Here is a 19,115-nt window from a genome sequence, read left to right on the forward strand (position 1 = left end):
AATCACATACAGGAAAGCATTAAGGAGCAACTGAGTTTTAAAACTGTTGAGGGCCTTTGAACAGGTGTGCTTGCTGAGGAGCTACACAGAATTTACCTGTAAGTGTGTGCGGGATTCCAGGAAAAGTGGAAATATGGAAGAAGGTCTTAGTGATAATAAACTGTAGAGTGCATTAAATGCTGCCCTTTCCATTGCAGGGACAGAAATGAGAGGCTCTTGTCTTCGACCTGCATCATTCATCTCTGGGCATCCTCTGACTGCCTCGAAATGTTCTGTCTTCCCAATTCACTTTTTCCTTCCTGAATTGCACCTCCCGCTCATCCCATGGCTTGCTGGCTCCTTTCCTTTCTCCCATCCTTGAAATACAGCTGCTCCCCACGCTTCGATTCTCAGCCTGCTGCTCATGTCACTCTACACCGTCCCTCAGAGACCCTATTCCCTATCAAGAGGTCAACTACCACTCTGAGCTGTTAACTCTCAAATCTTTATTTCCTCCCCTAATCTCTCTTTTCAGATAAGGGCATACATGGCCTACTTGATTTTCTACTTCCTACACATGTTGTGCCACTTAGAATTCAAGATGTTTCAAGTTGAACTCAGTTCTTTTTCCAAAAGTCTCTCTTTCTAAGTAAGACACCACAATTCCCTCAAATCTCGTGTCCTTGCCCTTCATATCTAATCAGTCTGCAGGCAATATGCCTTTGCTCTTCACAATTCTCTCATCCATCCCGTATTTCCTTGCCCATTGTCATTGCCTCAGTTCGGGCTCTTATTACCCTTTATTTGGACTGTGAAAATAGCCTTTTAATTGATCTCCCCACCTTTAATCCTTTCATCCTAAAATCCACTGAAATTTTCAAATGAAAGTGACATTTTCTTGAATACTGCAGGGACTGCTTCATACCCTTACTCAAAACTCTTATATCTCCTCATTATCCATTGACTAAAGAACAACATATGTGTTCAGTCATTGAACAAATATTTACTGAACACCTACTATGTGCCATGCTTTCACTCAGTGCTGGGGATTCAGCAGTGAACCAGACAGAAAACATTCCATTTTCATGACATTTGCCTTCTAGTGAGAAGATACTAAACAAGTAAACAAATGAACAAGGTAATTTAGTGCTTTAAAGGAAATGAAAAGTAGTTATGGGCTAGAGAGTAAGTTGCTGAGGAGAGGTGGCATTGCTTTAACAGGTTGGTCCAGGTCAACCTCTTAGAAGAAATAACTTTGATCAAAGACCGGAATGATGAGAAGGCCATGCAGAGATCTGGGGAAGAACATTCCAAGCAGAGAGAAGAGCAAGTGCAAATGCCCTGAGGAGGGAAAGTAAATCATTTGTCATTCTTGCTCCTTGACCATATTTGCCAAGCTCTTCAGTTTAATCTCCTACAACTCCTCCACAGAATATTGAAGTTCCAGCCAAATTATTCCGCTTGCTGTTCTCACACATGGCTTTGCACTTCTGCCTCCACGTTGTTCTCAGTTTTTTCCCTTTGATCTGGAAAGCCCTCCTTTCCCCCACCTATGACTATTGAAATCCAGCAAAATGCAGTTCAGAGGCCACCCCTTGTGTGAAAACATCACTGATCACTCCCAGCAAAAAGTCCACCCTTTCGTCATTGAAGTCTAAAAGCACACAGTGGAACTTCTCATGTCTTACTTGCCACATCTAGACAGTTTTGTAGAGGGCTGCATTCCCTGGAAACACCTTAAATTCTGACATATGTAAGCCAAATCAGAACTTTCTCATGGAGACTGTGTCACCATGATGGTTATACTCCCAGCCAGGAACCTCATCACCAATGCATGCAGACAAATGGTCAGAAACAATAAATTTAAGGAGCTCTGTCTAATAAATCCATATTCTACTTCAGAGCTATTCAGACTTTATTTTTGAGCTGTAGGACCTTGCCCACCCATAATATATAACTACATTTTCCACTATATAAAGCATAAAAGCAAAGCTGGTCTGGTCGGATCAGGGAAAGGAGACCCAGAGTCTCCCCACTCAGCCTCTTTGCCCTTCCCCAAGAACAGCTCTCCCATCTCCACCCTTCACTTTCACCCCTTCGTCCCTGAGAACTCTAGGGCTTCAGGGACATGATTCAATAAACACAACCCTACCCAACACAAAGCATATACAGATCAATTAAAGTAATCACAAATTTTTAATTTCTTTAGAAGAGCTCTAATGGAGGCTTTAAAGATAGTGAAGACATGGGATGGTGTTGCTGCAGGGTTCACAGATTTGGAAGATTTGGAAGATGGAGCTTCTGAGTTCCTCTTTGGAACCACCTTTTGTTTAGCCAAACCCCCTACTTTCCTTTGAGTCTCAAATTAGATGTCGTTTCTTCCTGGGAATCAGTGAGAACCCTAAGCCTGGGTTAGAGTCCTCTGTTATGGGTTTATACATCGCACCGCACATTCCCAGCCAGAGTTCCCTATTGTAACTGCTTGTTACACTGTGACTGTAGCAGTAGCTCCTCCACCATCCTGTGAGCTGCACGTGAGCAGAGATTGTGTCCATATTGTTCACCCTGGAACTCCCAGTGCCAGCCATACGTGGCACAAGGCAGGTGTTCCGTCATCTGTTGAATGAATGGATGGATGAACAGGTGATTGAATAGATGTATGAAAATAGACGAGGGCAGGAGAAAGCAAGGAATGGAGCCTTACCTGCCAGAGCTCACCTGCAGGCATCCTGATGGCATGTAGACAGTGAGTAATTTGCTCCAGCGCTATAAGGAATGTGGTTGAGTGACTTATAATTGTGGCCTTTGCATACCTGTTGTGCTTTTCTTCTAAACTGCAAGCGTATTGGAGACTCCAACTACAGTTTATATCTATATTCTTTTAGGGCACGTTTGATGCTTGCTGCCTAGAACTTTTGGCAAGTACTCCTCCACTCTTCTCAGTGATAAGTTGTGGATGGGCTGACCACACTCCCAGCTCCAGGGGTGGCTCCTGATTGTTTTAAGGCAATCAGTGTATTTTGTCACCAGTGGCCCACAGTGACTAGTTCAGGAAGGGACACAACCCAATCAAACCCAACGAGCTGTCAGCAGCTCCTAGCTGGTGCTCTGAGAGGAGGAACTCAGCAAAGAAGTTATGTGCACGAAATTTAGCACCAGACTGGGCTCCAGTCCTGGTTGCTTGCCATCTAGCCGGAGGACTCTGGGGATGTTACTTAACCTCCCTGTGTCTCAGTTTCTTCATCTGTAAAACAGACATAATGAGACTGTAGTGAGGAGTATATATATATAAAATGCTTAGAAAGGCACCTGACATAGAGATCAATACATATCAGTTGCTGCTGTTGCCATTGTTGTCATTATTCCTCAGGATACAGCAGTGTATAGACGTGCAGCTTTGAACTGCTGTAGCAATCTCGCTGCCTCAAGGGAATCCGGCCTGAGGGTAAGCCCGGCACACCGGAAACAGAGCCTGAGACAGAGAGAACTAAGCCTACAGATGCGATTTGAATCTCTGGATTAAGCCATGGCTGAAGCCAACGCTATCCCCAGACTTTCAGAGATGTGAGCGCATGACTTCCTTTCTGTGCAAGCCACTTTGAGCTGTGTTTGCTATTATCTGGAGTGAAAAGCTTCCGAACTTCCTCACTATTCTTTGGTGGCAAGGGAACAAACAACTTTTTGAGTACCTATCGCATGCCAGCACAAATATCTGCCACCAAGTCACCTGTTTCCTTCCACCGTGAGTCAGTTTTGCATATGCTGTATCATTTTATTCTCATTGTGACTTTTTAAGATAGATGTCAATGATCGTAATTATCCCCTTCGTATGAATGCAGAAGCTGAAGCCTTGAGGGCTTAAGTGATTTGTGTGAGGCTTTAGGGCTAGTCAGGGATGGATTTGAACCCTCGGCCCTCTGACGCCCCAGCCTGAGTTCTTTCCACCATACCCTTTACCTCCCGTCACGGGAAGAGGAACAGATAGGACCCCAAAGGGTAAGTGCTCCATATTCAGGTACTTAAAAAACTTGGAGTGAAATTCAGTCCTTCCTGGTTTCGATGTTGCGTCAATATAATAAAACTCTATTCCAGGGACAAGTGCTGATTAGCAACCCGATGTTTAGAGAATCAATAATCTAATTTTAAAAAGAGAATTAATGCCATACTTAAATTTTAGGGCTGTCGATCTCATTTTCTTAGAGCTACTTTAAGCCAGCTAAACATTAAGAATAGAAAAGATCATGAAATTAGTGTGTAGAGGTGTCTTTTTTTTTTTTTTCTTTTCTTTTTCCCTTTCCTACTTTCTACCCACAGGCTCTAGAAGGGTGGCAGTCCTAATTAGGAAATCATTTCCTTTAAATTAATTGTAGATGGTCATAGTCACACTAAAGGCTGCAATCCATAGCTCAATATTAGTACCTTGGGCCAAAATTTTATGTTGGCAACTGTTCCTGTGGTGAATTATGATTGTCCTGTTTTTAATAGCTATTTCTCTCCTGCTCCCTGTAGAATTAACCTCTTATGTACTCACTTATAAATTGTTAGTGAGAAATTTTAATTGTTAAGGAAATTATATGGATTCTGGGCTGTTTCCTGGTCCCTGCCCTGCAGATGAGGCTCTGCACATAATGGTGCAGGCCCTGACTTCACCTCCAGGCCGACAGCCACACAGTGCGCTGAAGGCTCCCAGTGATGGGGGCGGAAGCCTGTGGTAATTCTAACCCTTACAGGAAAGACCTCCAGGATTTCTTCCACTGCTGTCGTGCAGTTCATTATTCCTGATGTCACGTGTAATGTTCCTTTTTGTAAAAGCACAAGTCACAGAGCACTTATTCATTGTTAGTACAAATTCTTCTCCTCATGATATCCCTAGTTGCTTTCTGAAATGCAAACATCATGAAAGAAAACATAGAAATAATCTTTAAAATAATAATTTTTACAAAGGAATATTGAAAGATGCATGTTTTCAAGGATGCACAATTAATTCTCCTTTTAGCACACCTTTTTCTGATTGTATTTGATATTAATTTTGTCTATGTATATAGTTTAAAAGAATTCATTTTGTATAAAAAGGCAATGGGAGAGGAATAACTCTGTCCCCGAAGTCTCTCTGGGGCATTTATCTGGACATAAATTACACTTTAGCAAACATTTAATGTATATATTTTTTTGCCATACTCAGAATTTTTAACTAGTCTAGCATAAACCAGTTAAGTTTTATCAGGCAGAATTTCTGTGGAAACTTGTTGGAGTGGGTTCATGGGATACTTTACTCCATTCTCTTACCTAGAATTTAGGACAAAGAATGTCACTTCCCAGTGAAGCCTCAGGAAGTTTCAGACTCATTACCCGAGGAATCGTGGGCCCTCTCTTCTACTTTGCAGGTTATCCCTGGGGGATTATGCACTGGGGGAGGCATCATGTTTGGGATACAATTCCAATGCAAATAAAAAGTTGTGTGCTTTTATCATAATCTACAATGTTTGTTCACTGAAAGCCAGCTTATTGTACAAACTGCACAGAAAGGTCTTTGGATAATACATCCAAAAAGGTAATCAAAGGTAAATTTGTTAAGTCATGCTCTGTGTGCTCTGGGAACATTCCATACCCAGGTCAACTTCTCTCTCTGCCACATACCTCACATTTACATATGTCCACCTCTCTGTAATCTGGGCCTTATGCCTCATACCAAGGAGGGGAGCAGGTGGGATAGTCGGATGGTCTTTATTGGACAGTGGGTTGGTTGATCCTCCACGGCTTACTTCGATGTGTCCATCTTCCACTCTGAGCGTGTCTGTAGACCAGAGGCAGGGTGTGGGGAGGGCGTATAACAGAGTGGTTTACCCCCTCCCTCAGCCAGGCAAATGTTACAAAGAATTTCTAAGATTACTCCATCAGTTCTGTATCTTACATTCAAATAATATAATCTACTAGGCAGAATTCAAAGTGTGGTGGGTGTCTCTAGACTGGCGAGCTTGTTCCCCTATCTCATCTACAGGCATGGAGACACATTTGTAGCCTTTTGGGAGCTGCACATGTCCACCCTACCAACTGCAGACAGATTCCCCAAGGATCCTCCCCTTCACGTTCTTTTAACTCCTTCCCCACCCCTGTCCCAAGTGTCTGCCCCTCTCCTATTACGTTCTCTGCAGTCATTCTCTGCACCAGATAGAAGAGGGGGATACACAGGATATGGAGCCAGGGGAGGACTGAGACATCAGGTGATCTGACCTAAGCCTGGAATATCTTTGCAAAAATCCTATTTTTCACACCATGAAAGATATACCTTCCCAGACTTTTCTTCAGCCACTCCCAGGCTGCTTTAGCCCAAGAGTGTATATCTCTGTACATGTCCAATTAGCATGTGAATGTCTTTGCATGTTTCTGCTTCTATCCTGTAAATGTTTCTATCTATTTTCATTTGTCACTGTCGCATTTTCTTGCCTGTGTATTTTATTCCCTCCATTAGATTTCACTTTCCTAAAAGGAAGGGGCCATATCTTCTATTCCATTTTAATTCTCTAAATTCTCTACAAACAGAGCGTAATGGGTGCTCTTGGCTGCCTGATATGACTTAACAAATAGCTTTGATTTTGCTGGTGCCCTGGGCTTTTCACGGAAGCTTGTTGTGAGGAGGTGCCCCTTTCGACCTTGAGCAAAGCTCTAAATCCTAGGCAGCTGTGTGTTTGCCTTTGCTCATAAGAATGCTGCTGCTGAGGAGTTGTGGCCCAAAACAAACTCAGGAATAAAACCACAAATCTGACCCCTCTGTCAATATTGAGAACAAAAGGACTGCAAGTCACACTCTGGACACTGGTTTTCTAGCTCTAGGGAAATTGTGTGCAATGAATAGTTCTGCTGACAGGAGTCAACCACTTTCTTCCTCTGAGAAGAGAACGGTTCGCCTGACAGGCTTAGGATGATTTTTTATTTTTATTTTTTGGTCCCTTTCTTTATATTTAAAAAAATATAAAAACAAGGCTATCTGCAGAATAATGACATCAAAATAATACTAGACTTGTGAATGAGCATAATGAATGCAGAGAAAATTGCGGGCAATTAAGGCTGAAATATCGTCCCTGTCTTTCAAGGCATAGCAATGCCTTTCCCAGACTGCTTTCTTCTTCATCCTGTTGAGGTTTTCTGAGGACATTTAGACATTTGGTCATTTTAGTTTTTATGTTTTTTACCTGTTATTTGTTGAGGAGTTTGTTGTTTACTCTTTTAGTATTGACTTTTTTTATGTATTGGGATTTTCAATGAGGATATGAATGATCTCATGGAGGACAATGTTTCAAAAGCTCCTAAACTGACAGGTAATGACTTCAGGTAAATCAGTAAACAAAGAGGGCAAAAATGACGCCTAGGGTCTAGGGAAAATTGGCATTCAAAGCTTGGTACAGAAGAGGGAGGTCATTAGATCAGGCACTCAAAACTCCCACATGGTTACAGTTAGTGCCAAATGATGAAGGGGATATAGGTCAGGATACAAATGCACCATGTTTGAATGATGACAGGGGATATAGGACAAGATGCTTTCATTTTGACTGATTATACTTTGTGACCAAAATGGTAAAGGATGGGCTTTATTGGTTACCAGAGAAGTACTAAGACAGTTGGAGATCATGTTCCTTTAACTGTGACATTGTATTTGGATTAGGCCCTGAGCTTTATTGGCTGTTAATCCAGTGAAAAATGATGGATCACCAAAGTTTTAATTTTCTCATTTATTTAGAAAAATATTGCCTTCTTTTTACACCTTACTTCCAAATGTTCCTTTTCATTTCAGTATAGGTAGCTCTCCTTGCTCAAGTATAATCTTAGGGGGAAATTCAGCGTATATTTATAAGAATGAGTTCCCCCAGAAAGGAGGAAATTCAGACTTACTCTATGTTATCCCAGACCAGAGAGGAGTCCCTTTATACATAATCTTGAATCTACTTTACACCTCATGGCTTTTTTTTCTCAAGGTGTGCAGATACTCTTGATCTACTACTAATTATTATTTTTTATTTCCATGCCCCTATCTGCTTTGGCCTGGAGACCCATGCTTGTGATTTCTTTTAATATGCAAATGTTTGATATCATGCTGAGAATCTTTATAATTTAATAAACAGAGAAGTATAATGTATTTACCCTGTACCAATAGATACTCAGGTCTGTCTCACAAAGTAAATTAATTCGTCTCTAAGGCTCAGGGCTTCCCAACTGCTTCAAAGTCATGCATTCACATGCATTGCTGTGAATATGTACATATACATACAGGTCTTAAGAAACAGAGTCCCCTGCACTTTGCTGCAGCTGGGATCAGGGACTAGTGAAATGCAGTTGGGAAATCTTTTCAACTCATACTGTGCTCTACTCCAAGCTTCAACCATCATGCTGCCTGTTTAAAAGCACTTATTCAACTCCCAGGGAATATACAAATTCCTGCAGGGAGTTGTGGTGAAAGAAGGCACAATCCTGTCTGCTGAATTCTAGAGAGCATGAGCCAATCTCTCCCAAGGGATGAATGAGAGCAGAGAGGAAAGAGTTGGGCATTTCCTTCACTTGTCCCTTGTCTACCCTCTGGAAGTAGCTCAAGTCAATACCAAATGTTGGTCAAAAGGGAAGGGAGGTAGTTTTGATTATTTGGTTCAAGTCTTCCCAAATCTTTTCTACTGCCTTTCCATTGCAAAGAAAAGATTCAACCAAGAAAGAACAGTTAAGTTAGTTTGAAAAGTTTTCTTCTAAGGAAAGAACTTCCAAAGACAGTGAGAATTAAATAAATCTCGTGCTTAAACTGAAGCACAAAACTTAAGGCTTTTTCTAACTCCTGTTCTTAGAAAGGCAAGGTGTTCTTGGTATAGCAAAAGATTCATCCACAAAATCTTCTTCCTCTCCTTTACATGTTGGTTTAATCATAAAAGTACATTTCAGAAAGCGTTTATGAATGTTAACTTTTGCTCTGGGTACTATGGCTTCTATCTGCCCGGGTCTCTCATCTTTTCTGGACATGCCTAGAGACATTGATCAGGCATATATTCACCAGCTTTTCAGGGAACAGCAGCCAAATTGGGCAGTGTGCATGTGTATATAAACATAAAATTTAAGTATTATTGTCAGCACTAAAGTTTGAAAGGATGAGAAACTGGCTCCATGCCCTGTCATGACTTGCAATTGGTTTGTTGATGCATAAACTTTTGTTGGAGGAAAACAGGTCCTCTGACAATAATTCTGAACGTTAATTTTAAGTGCTCTCCCATAGATTTATTTAACTTCTGAAAATATTATGCTTCGAATTAATAGTCCATTTGTTTGAATAAAAGGGATGCGAAAATGGTGAGCACGATACTCCAACTCTCTGCTCGGAGATGGGGGACTCTGGGTCACCTGTCTAGGTTATCCTGGGAAGGAGGAAGGGCATAAGCAGAAGTCACCGTCAATGTTCCTCCTCCCAGAAACAGAGAAATACAAGGGTATGAATCAAGGCAAATCACAACACCTTTTAAAACATAAAACAATCAGTGGTTGCCAGGGGTTGGCAGTGAGCGAGGGTAAGTTGGTAGCACAGAGGATTTTTAGGGCAAGGAAACTGTGTATGATTCTATAATGGTACATACATGTCATTATGCGTTTTTCCAAACCCATAGAATATACAACACCAAGAGTGAACCCTAATGTAAATTACGGACTTTGGATAATTATGATGCATCAATGTAGGTTCATCAGTTATAACAAATGTACCACTCTGGTGGTGAATGTTAATAGTAGGGGAGGCTGTGTACATACATGTGGGAACAGGGAGTATACAGGAAATCTCTCAGCCTTCTGCTCAATTTTGCTATGAACCTAACACTGCTCTAAAAAAGTAAAAGCTATTAAAAAAAATTTTTTAAATAAAAGTAAGATGTTTGAGAGCCTGGCTTTCTTATCCTGATTCAGGAGTAGTTCTTGATGACAAAACTATTCCTCATTCTTTTATTTAACAAATATTTATTAAATACATGTTACCAACCAGGTTCTGTAACAGATGCTAAGCACACAGCAGTGAGTAAGGCCCAGTCCTTGCATCTTAGGGAACCTAGAGTCCTGGGGGAGAGAGAGACAATTCAATAGGTGACTGCAATAGAGAAGGATAAGGACTACTCTTGCAGTTAATAAGGGGTACTTGGGAGCACAGGGGAGGAAAATCCAACCCAGTCTTGTGTGGGGAAGGCGTTGGAGAATACTCTCTGGCCAGGTGCCGTGGCTCATGCCTGTAATCCTAGCACTTTTGGAGGCTGAGGCGGGAGGATTGCTTGAGGCCAAGAGTTCAGGATCAGCCTGAGCAAGAGCAAGTCTCTACAAGACCCAGAAAAATTAGCCAGGTGTGATGGTGTGCACCTGTAGTCCCAGCTACTTGGGAGGCTGAGGCAAGAGGATCACTTGAGCCCAGGAGTTCGAGGTTGCAGTGATGATGCCACTGCACTCTAGCTTGGGCAACAGAGAGAGACTCTGTCTCAAAAAAAAAAAAGGGAATACTCTCTGGAGGAATACATGTGTAAGCTAAGACCGGAAAGATGGGAAAGATCAGGAGTTAGGGAAAGGAGTGGGAAGTTGGGGAGTGTGGGAGAGCATTTCAGGAAGTCAATGTGTTCAGTCCTTCTGTTATTAGCAATGGAGAAGGAGTGGGTTTCCATGAACTAGAATGGCTAAGCTCCAATCATTATCTTTGCATGCGTTCTTGGATGCAAGAGGAATGGTCAATAATTGTTATTCATACAGAACAAGTGGATGTGCAAAATGACCTGGTACTGCATTTGCACCTATACAGGCAGGAACGCCAGGGGGTCATTTTGCCTTAGGATGAGATTTCATGCAGAAATATTTCTGTGCCTGTTTCTGAGAACTGGCAACAATAAACTGGAACATTAATTTTTAATTTATTTTTAAATAAATGATATACATTCATGTGTTCGAAAATTTAAAAATAGGCAAAGGACAACACATTATACATATCTTACCTTACTTCCTTAACAATATATCTTGAAGATTATCCCAAATCTTGAAATTATCCCAAGCAGGTTAAACAGTCCCCTATTTTTTTAATGCTTCATATTGTTCTATTTTATGGATGTAGCATATAACAGTACTATTATAGAGACACTTTTTGATGTTACCAACAGTCCCGAAGCAGTAACCTTGTACATTTCTGTAGGTTAAATTTCTAGAAGGTGAATTTCTGGATCAAATGTTTTGTGCATTGTAATTTTGTTAGATGTTGACAAATTGTCTTCCATAGAGGTTATGTCAATTTATACTCTCATCAATAATGTACAAGAGTGCATGTTTACCCACAGTCTATATAACTTCTGGATCTTTACCAATCCAATAGATAAAAAATGATAAGTCAGATTAATTTTAATTTATATTTCCCCTATTAGGAATGAAGTTGAGCACTTTCCACTTTTTAAAGAGCTATTTATTTGTATGCCCTTTAATGTGAACTGTCCATACAGAAACTTTGATTCAATTTCTATTGTTTTGACTTTTTAAAATTAGTTTGAAACAGCTCTTTATAGAGAGAGATATGATATATATGGCAAATAGTTTTCTTACACTTTGCTTAGTGTGGGCCTAAATATTTTTGAGACCTAAACTTATTTTAGGTTCCTCTCTAGTATGGAAATGAAGTCGTAAGTACTGGTTTAAGTTATAAAGAATGAAGAACTGCTTCCTATCAAATATCTTGCTTGGATTTCAAATACCCCTGCCTTTCCATATAGAAGAGGATATGCCTTATTTTCATCATTAAATATTCTTACCCTTTACTCATCTACATGATTTCCAAGGCCAGTGAATTAGGAATAACAGCATCATTTCACTTCCATGCTCTCTTTGGACAGCAGAATCTCTGTGCATCTAATACCGGCATTTGTAAAGAGCTGTTTAAAGGCTCTTTACATGAAATGTAGGGACAATACTACCTGTCTGTTCCTCTAGAATCATATTCTAAGTTCTGTCTAGGTGTCGTTTGACAACCTCAGGACCACAAACTAAAATCACAGTCCTTCAATCCCTTAAGGGATTGCCTTTTATCATGAAACATGAGAAGTTCTCTCAGATTTGTGTATGGGAAAAACTCTATTTCCTAAAGCACTAATTTGTTTCCTCCTTTTAGGGAATGAAAGTGTGAATTCTATCACTGCACACCCATTCTAATTAAATTCCTTTTTTATTGTTATTGCTACTTTTGATACATTGACTTTTGGGAGGGGGTGATCTAGCTAATTAATAACCAAGGAATTCAATCAGCATTTCTCATTAGATGGAATATTTAACAGCTGATATTCTGTGAAGATTAAGGACCAGTGAACTAACCAAACAATTAGGTCAGATTGTAGCAGCAGAGTAGAAACTGCCCAATGACATCATTATTTCCACTTTCTGTGTGGTTGATAATAATAACAAATAGATGTTGTATTAATAACTTTGAAATGACATTGAGTTCCCCCCTCCACCTTGCCTGGAGTGCTGGAAAGGAAGATTTATGCATTCCTTTCCTACAAAACAATATTGGTTTCTAGAAAACTTGACTGAATAGTTAATATTGTCCTTCCTGGGCTTTTTTGAGGTGGGATTTTGTAATTTCTTCACTCTCCCACTTGATGGAGCTTGTTAAGGATAAGGATTGTATCTTCATAGTTTTCTATGCTTGGTGTCCTACATGTTGCTGGGCATATAGTTGGTATTTAATAAGTGTATGTGAAAGAAAAGAAGAAATTAAGTTTAAGATTGTTTCAATTCCCAGGAATATATTAACCATCCCATAACTATTTTGTCATATTGTATTGCATTTAATTACACAACTGAAAAACCTATTATGAAAATGAGCTATTTTTTTAAAATCACCTAAGTAAGTATCCCATGAAATGGGCATTAAAGTATACACAATGGGACCAGTAACTGTGTTGCATATTCCATCCCTCCTCATACATGCGTCTGCCTATTTTATCTCTTTCTGGTCTCTTTGATGTTCACCTCTATAGAATGAAATGGAATCAATGTGAGAGGAATGATTTCAGAAAGAGAAAGAAATGGGGATGGAAGGAGAGATGGGATGGGGGAGAAAGAGCAAAAGGAGAGAAACAGAAAGGAACAAAAGTTCAAAGCAACGATTAGTTCTACCATATGCCTTTATTAGTTAAAAAGTTGAAAATAATATTCATGAGGTTTTTCTATAGGAATCAACCCTTCACATAGAGATTAGGGAGGATGTGAACAAGAGAGTGTAGTAAAGGGAGGCTTGACCTGTAGAAAGAGTGCCACCAGCTACATAGATGGCATATCATTAAAGCCAGTTCCACTAGCACCATTTTTATGGCTCCAGCCCACTCCATCCACATTAGCCCAGTAAAAGTTCACTGAGAACTTATGTGTAAGACATGGTGACTTAAGGTCATGGTGACTTCCTTGTGTGACTATAAGGAAGATACCAGGATGACTGCAATAGGGATCCTGCCCTCAGGGATCTTATTTCTATACCTTCATCTATAATTTAAAACAGAAATTAATATTTTGCATAAAAATGTAACTGGCTCCATAAGCAAAAATTCTTTTTTAATAATTTTCTTATGTTTCAAGTTTCCAGGCCAGTAAGATTTGCTGAGAAGAACTTTGTAACTTTCTGTTGCCCTAACGCATTCCCTTTTGAGTATTTTTCCCCAGAAATGGCGGAACCTAGTTGTAGCCTCGAGGTAACTACAAAGCCTTACATACCACCTGTTTGTTCAGAGACAAGATAAGAGACACCTCACCACAGATTGTGCCCAAGGACTCACTGAGCAGCCTACTCCCCACACCTGCCTGTGCACAAGGCTGAAAGAATGACCCATATTAACCCCTCGCTCATTTATACTACTAAAATCCCTGCCCTGCGAGGGACTTATCTGCCATTTTTTGATCAGGCAATGTACGTACTGGCACGATTTCTCACTGCACGTGCATTCCTTGCACTCCAGCCCCAACATGTAATGGTGCTCACCGACCTCATACATTTTCATATTCCTTTCGCCTCCAGAAAAACCCTTGACTCCATTGGTTGGAAAGGTGGATTTGAGGCAGTCCATTCCTTCTACCTCCACAATAAATCCCCTTTCTTCCTTGACAATCTTCATTGTCTCAGTAATTGGCAACAGAATAGCCAGGCCAACATATTAACAAATCAGTCCCTGGCAGCTCTGGGCTGCATTAAGGAAAAATGCCTCCTGGAATAAAATTTGGTAAAAAGGAAACAGGAAGGTGATACAATTCCAAAGGAAATAGATTCTCTAAGAGGAACAGATTCTCACTTACACTGATTTCTCATTTAGTAGCACTTTTGATTATTCCTAAATGTGTTAACTTCCTGTAGTCAATCTATTATGCATAAAAGGGAATAACTCATTATTCTGAAGTATTAACTGCAGGTTTTGACCAAGACAACTCCCAATTCTTGAATTCTACATAATTGTCATTAAATAATGTTTTCTCAGTGGCCAAATATATATATGTGAAAGCTCTACATTGGATTGTTAAACAGACACAGCCTTTGCCTTTAAGGAGTGGGAAATCTCAGTAGGACACCAGACATATAGGAACACACATATGCGTGGAAGGATGGAGCCCCTGATTATATATATAGAAATGAAGTAAGAACTGACATAGACATCTTTGGAGGCTCTTCCATAACTGGGACTAATTAACTGGAGTATAATCAAAGGGAGGTAGAGCCAGTCTTGATACCAAGGAAAATCTCAAAGATTTAAGGGTTTGGTTAATGCAAACGGTGGAATAGAACTAATTTCAAAGTGCTATTAACTGGAGTACTCTGGCCTTTTAAGTTAGCTCTGATGAAATAAAATTAATAAATTCATGTTTGGGGGGGATGGTAGAGAAGGACCACTTTTTTAAACCTAGATTGAAATGACATCTGATATATTTGCAGTATATAAAATTTTGCCATTTTATGAATAATGATCAATTTGGAAAGAGCTTCTCCCGGTACATTTTAGGAATGCACTGTCTAAAAGAAACTTGGGAATTGGGTAGAACCAATTACCCTGAGGTATGTCAACCATCTCTTCTCACAATCTGAAGAAATTCATGATTCAAAGAACTCTGTGACCAGTCCAAGAGGAAACACTGATTTTGAAATGGAAAGGGCCAAGCCAGGTCTTAAACCTGTCAGTTTCTATGCTTTGGTACTTGTTTGCTCTTTGCTTGGTTTTCAAGAGAAAAATCCCTTTTGGAAAAACAAAAAAAAGTAGTAATTCTGTTTCAGTGAACCAATGGCTTAAGGATTGAGTGCTCCTCATTTCAGTCAGTGCAGTCAAGGAGCAAGATGGTGCTCAAGGTTCATGTCAGCACAACAGCAGTAGCTGAAGCTGCGTCCGTTCACTCTCTCCAGGAGTCCATGGAGGCTGGGGTAGAACTAGAGGCAAAAATACCAGATGAATGGAATGGGAGGTGAGGACATCGACTTCTCTTCTGGGCTTATCCTTCACTAAGGGGCCAACACTAAGCTGATCTGGACAAAGAAGAGTGAGGAAAAGCTAAAGGAGAGCAAACAGAGGTGATTAGTTAACCAGGGCACCTCGGTCAAGAACTTAAGACTGATGTGGGAAGGGGGTGAGGGTGGGCACCAGGGAGCTACCATCGAGGAGAAAAGCAACATAGTCGAGGATGGGGAGAGAACTGCTCCAAGGCAGGGCATGCAAATCCTGTGAACTGCTGCCGTGAAGCCGGCTGAGCTGGCTGCTAACACTTCATATTGTACATGTCACTGTCAATTTGGTAAACCAGGCAGTGACTGTAGCCACTATTTCCGGAGCCTCATAAAATGAAACTGCATTATAATTTCAGCTGTGTTAAGAGAAATTGAAGGTTTCAACGAAAAGAAACCCTGTAACTATAGATATGAAGCTCTATGTTCCCTGGAAAGTAGCTTTATAGCATATAAAACCAACCTTCCTCTCTGCAATTAAACCAGAGCAAGACAAATGTGTCTCATTCCTTGACGTAATGGCCTTGGAGCATCTTAATGGAAACACTCTAATAAAAGTTTATCTCAAACACTGACCAACACTTTAGCACCGGCTGCAGCGAGAATGGTGAGCAACAGCCCCGAGCACTCAGCCTTATCGAAAAAGAAGCTTCAGTGTCAAAACTTAGCTATGAAGAAATCAGGATGAACTGTGAGAACCGTGAGGACGAGAAAAACACAATTACATCTGGATCAAGCCCCTCACTTCACAATTTCAGAGAAGTAATATCTGATCTCTCAGTCAAAAGTTCTTCTGAGGCCCTTCCGATACCTCTGTCAGACCATCTATCGTGGCCGGCAGATGAATGGAATGGCCTCCAATTTCTCTTTTCTCTGGCAGGTGTGTGAAAGAGAACAGGACATCACTAGACTTCTCATACAGGCACCGAGCTCTTTAAAAATGAAATACCTTTGTAATCTCTAAAAGACAGGAAAAGAAAATCTTTGAACAGATGTAAAGAAAATTCTAAGAAGTGTTGAGAGAGAGAAAAGGACTCCTAGAAATCACACCCCACTTGCCATTGCTTAGCACTGAGATGACACCTTTACCGTGGATGGAAACCTGAGGTGCATTTCTCTCACAGCGTCTTTCATTTCCACAGGCGTCATGATGTTTACAAGCTTTGCTCTCCATAACGACTGTATTCCACAAACAAACTTCAGGCCCAATTTACACATATTTATTCCACTCTCCAACCCTGTCCACTCAGTGGGAGACGACGGATTGATCGAAGATCATTTCTAGTCAGCATAGTCAGGGACAACATGGTGCTCAAGGTACAGAAACAGACAATAATCAAGCCACTTTCATCGTAAAGGAAGCTGTGAAGTTTGGGATATGCGTGATAGTCATTTTCATGTCCAAAACCATTGCTTAATATCTTGAGCTTTATTTACTGACGGAGAAAGCAGGCACTGAATTTACACTGAAATTTAGCAGCCAAAGATGGAATTCAATCATTGAATTCATTTTCTGGTGCTCACCTTTGCTTGGAAACACCACCTTGTTTTAGTGCTGTGATGTGACCAGGATACTGGGAAAAGCCATCTCTATTTAAATGACAGTCACTATCACAGGACGTTAGAAACTCACACAGTTGTGGGTCCAGGGCAGGGACTCTTAAGTCCCTGTTAGAGGTGGTCTCAGTGTGAGTCTGGTCTCACAAGCTGCTGGCTATGCAACCTTGGCCAACTTAGACACTTCCCTAAACCTCCGCTGTAAAACGGCAGCTACTTCACAAGCATGTTGAGAGGAGAAATTCAGATAATGGTCATAAACAGTGGTGCCTGGTGCCTGCTAAGTGCCCAATAAACGGTAGGTGTGATTAGCAGTAGCAGTACTCCGTTTCTCAGGCGAAGGATGTATCAATGAAGCAGGATAGACTGAGGCTGAAATATTCAATGTCTATTCTGTTTCCCTTTGTTTGTTCCACTTTCTAGCAATGGAAAGGACATCAGTGAGGCTTTTGAGAAAGAAACAGACCCAATTTTTTTTTTTTTTAATTCAACTGGTGCTTTCTTTGTTTGGCCACGCACACACTGCCACAGTGAATAATAAAAATTCTATAATGTTTTCACTCAACTTCTGCCTCTTGGCAGCCATGACCAAAATCACCCTGCAGCTGTCATTTACAGCAGGAATCCCCAGCCAGTCGCTTGCAGTCGCCCTGCTGTGAGGGGCAGCTGCTCAAGAGTATTTCAAGCAGGAAAGTGACAGAGCCAGATGCTATCAGGAATCCCTCAATGAGTTCAGGGCATCAGAAAACAGTAAGCCTCACGCCCCAAAAGGATGGGGACTCCTGCTTCCAGCCCAGGCTGGGCAACTAACCATATGATCTTCCCGAGATCTTGTTAATTACAACAGTGAAAATAATGAAAGATAAAGGCCCAGATAGTTTACAGTGCTTGGAAACCTACAGAATTAAGAGGAAACCACTGGAGCACAGTCACAGAGTTCCAGGGAAGGGTGGTCTGTTATGACAGTCCTTTAAACCTTCCCTGTAGGAGTTCAGAATTTTTAAATGCAATTATGTAAGAAGGGGTAATAATGAATAACTGGAACATATATACAACCTTTTCACATATATATCACATATTCTCTCTTAAAACACTATGAATTCAATAACCTATTTGGGAAATTTAAGATCCTAGAGTTTTCCTCAAATTCTGCCTCCACTAGAATGACAAAGCTGTCCAGAAAAGCATTTTCCATTAGCTGTTTACGAAATGCTAGTTTCTTGGACTGTCAACAGGTGTTAAACAAAAGGTATGTCTAAACTTATCTGGGTGAAATAAAATTAAATACTGTGTATGATTCCTTATCTCCAGACACTCAGAGTTTTTAATATGCACATGTGCCCTGTATAGAATAACATTTCTTAAATAAGTGTGCTCATGGAGTGTGTGTGTGTGTGTGTGTGTGTGTGTGTGTGTGTGTGGGTGTGTGGCAATTGCAGGAGCTTGTTTTCTCTGCAGTACACTTTGGGAAATGCAGCCCCAGACTGACTACAAGCAACTTGAGAACAAGGACATTTTATTTTTCTTTATTACTACTAGACACTAGCACAATGGCTGGCATGAAATAAGTATTTAATAATTTTTGTTGAATGAATTAATGGATGCTAAAGTGAGTCCTCACATCTACTGATAAATGCTTAGGTAGCATAGGGGAGAAAATAGCTTCTGGTCAGGCCAAAGCAGTGGATGTTAAGACATGTTAACTGATGAGGAGCATACACAATCTTATAGTGAAATATAGGAGAATTCAAACAAGAAAAAGGAACTTGATAGGAGGCAGGAAATAAGAACATAGTGAACCACATATCTAGTAAAACAGAGAAATTATTTTATTATAAGAAATGCTATAAGTGATGCTTTGCAAATGAGTTCTATAGACTATTTTCATCATACTGCCTATGCATTGGTGACAGAAATGATGTAAAGGCCTGCCCTGCCCCAGGCAGAGTATCTCCTGTTTGTCTTCTCTTGCTCCACTTGCAGCACAGGAGAAAGGGGAAGCAGGTTCTGAGTCCCGACTGCCCTATTCATCCCTAATGAACAGATGCCAGTGGGAGGAGAGGGAACAGCATGA

At 40.6% G+C, this 19,115-nt stretch overlaps 1 long non-coding RNA gene across 2 annotated transcripts in view; it reads right to left on the bottom strand.

The window, feature by feature from the left end:
- The window catches only part of LOC123648540, an 87,072-nt gene that overhangs the window by 26,570 nt on the left and 41,387 nt on the right, over window positions 1-19,115 (bottom strand). Inside the window, exon 4 of one of the 2 annotated variants that reach the window (XR_006738656.1) lies at window positions 9,948-10,050. The exons of the other annotated variant lie outside the window; for it this stretch is intronic. This is a non-coding gene — a long non-coding RNA (uncharacterized LOC123648540). Of the gene's footprint in view, window positions 1-9,947; window positions 10,051-19,115 lie in introns of those variants that run through there. 2 annotated transcript variants of the gene reach the window in all.

This window comes from Lemur catta, chromosome 12, assembly GCF_020740605.2.
Source record: "Lemur catta isolate mLemCat1 chromosome 12, mLemCat1.pri, whole genome shotgun sequence".
NCBI classification, from domain to species: domain Eukaryota; kingdom Metazoa; phylum Chordata; class Mammalia; order Primates; family Lemuridae; genus Lemur; species Lemur catta.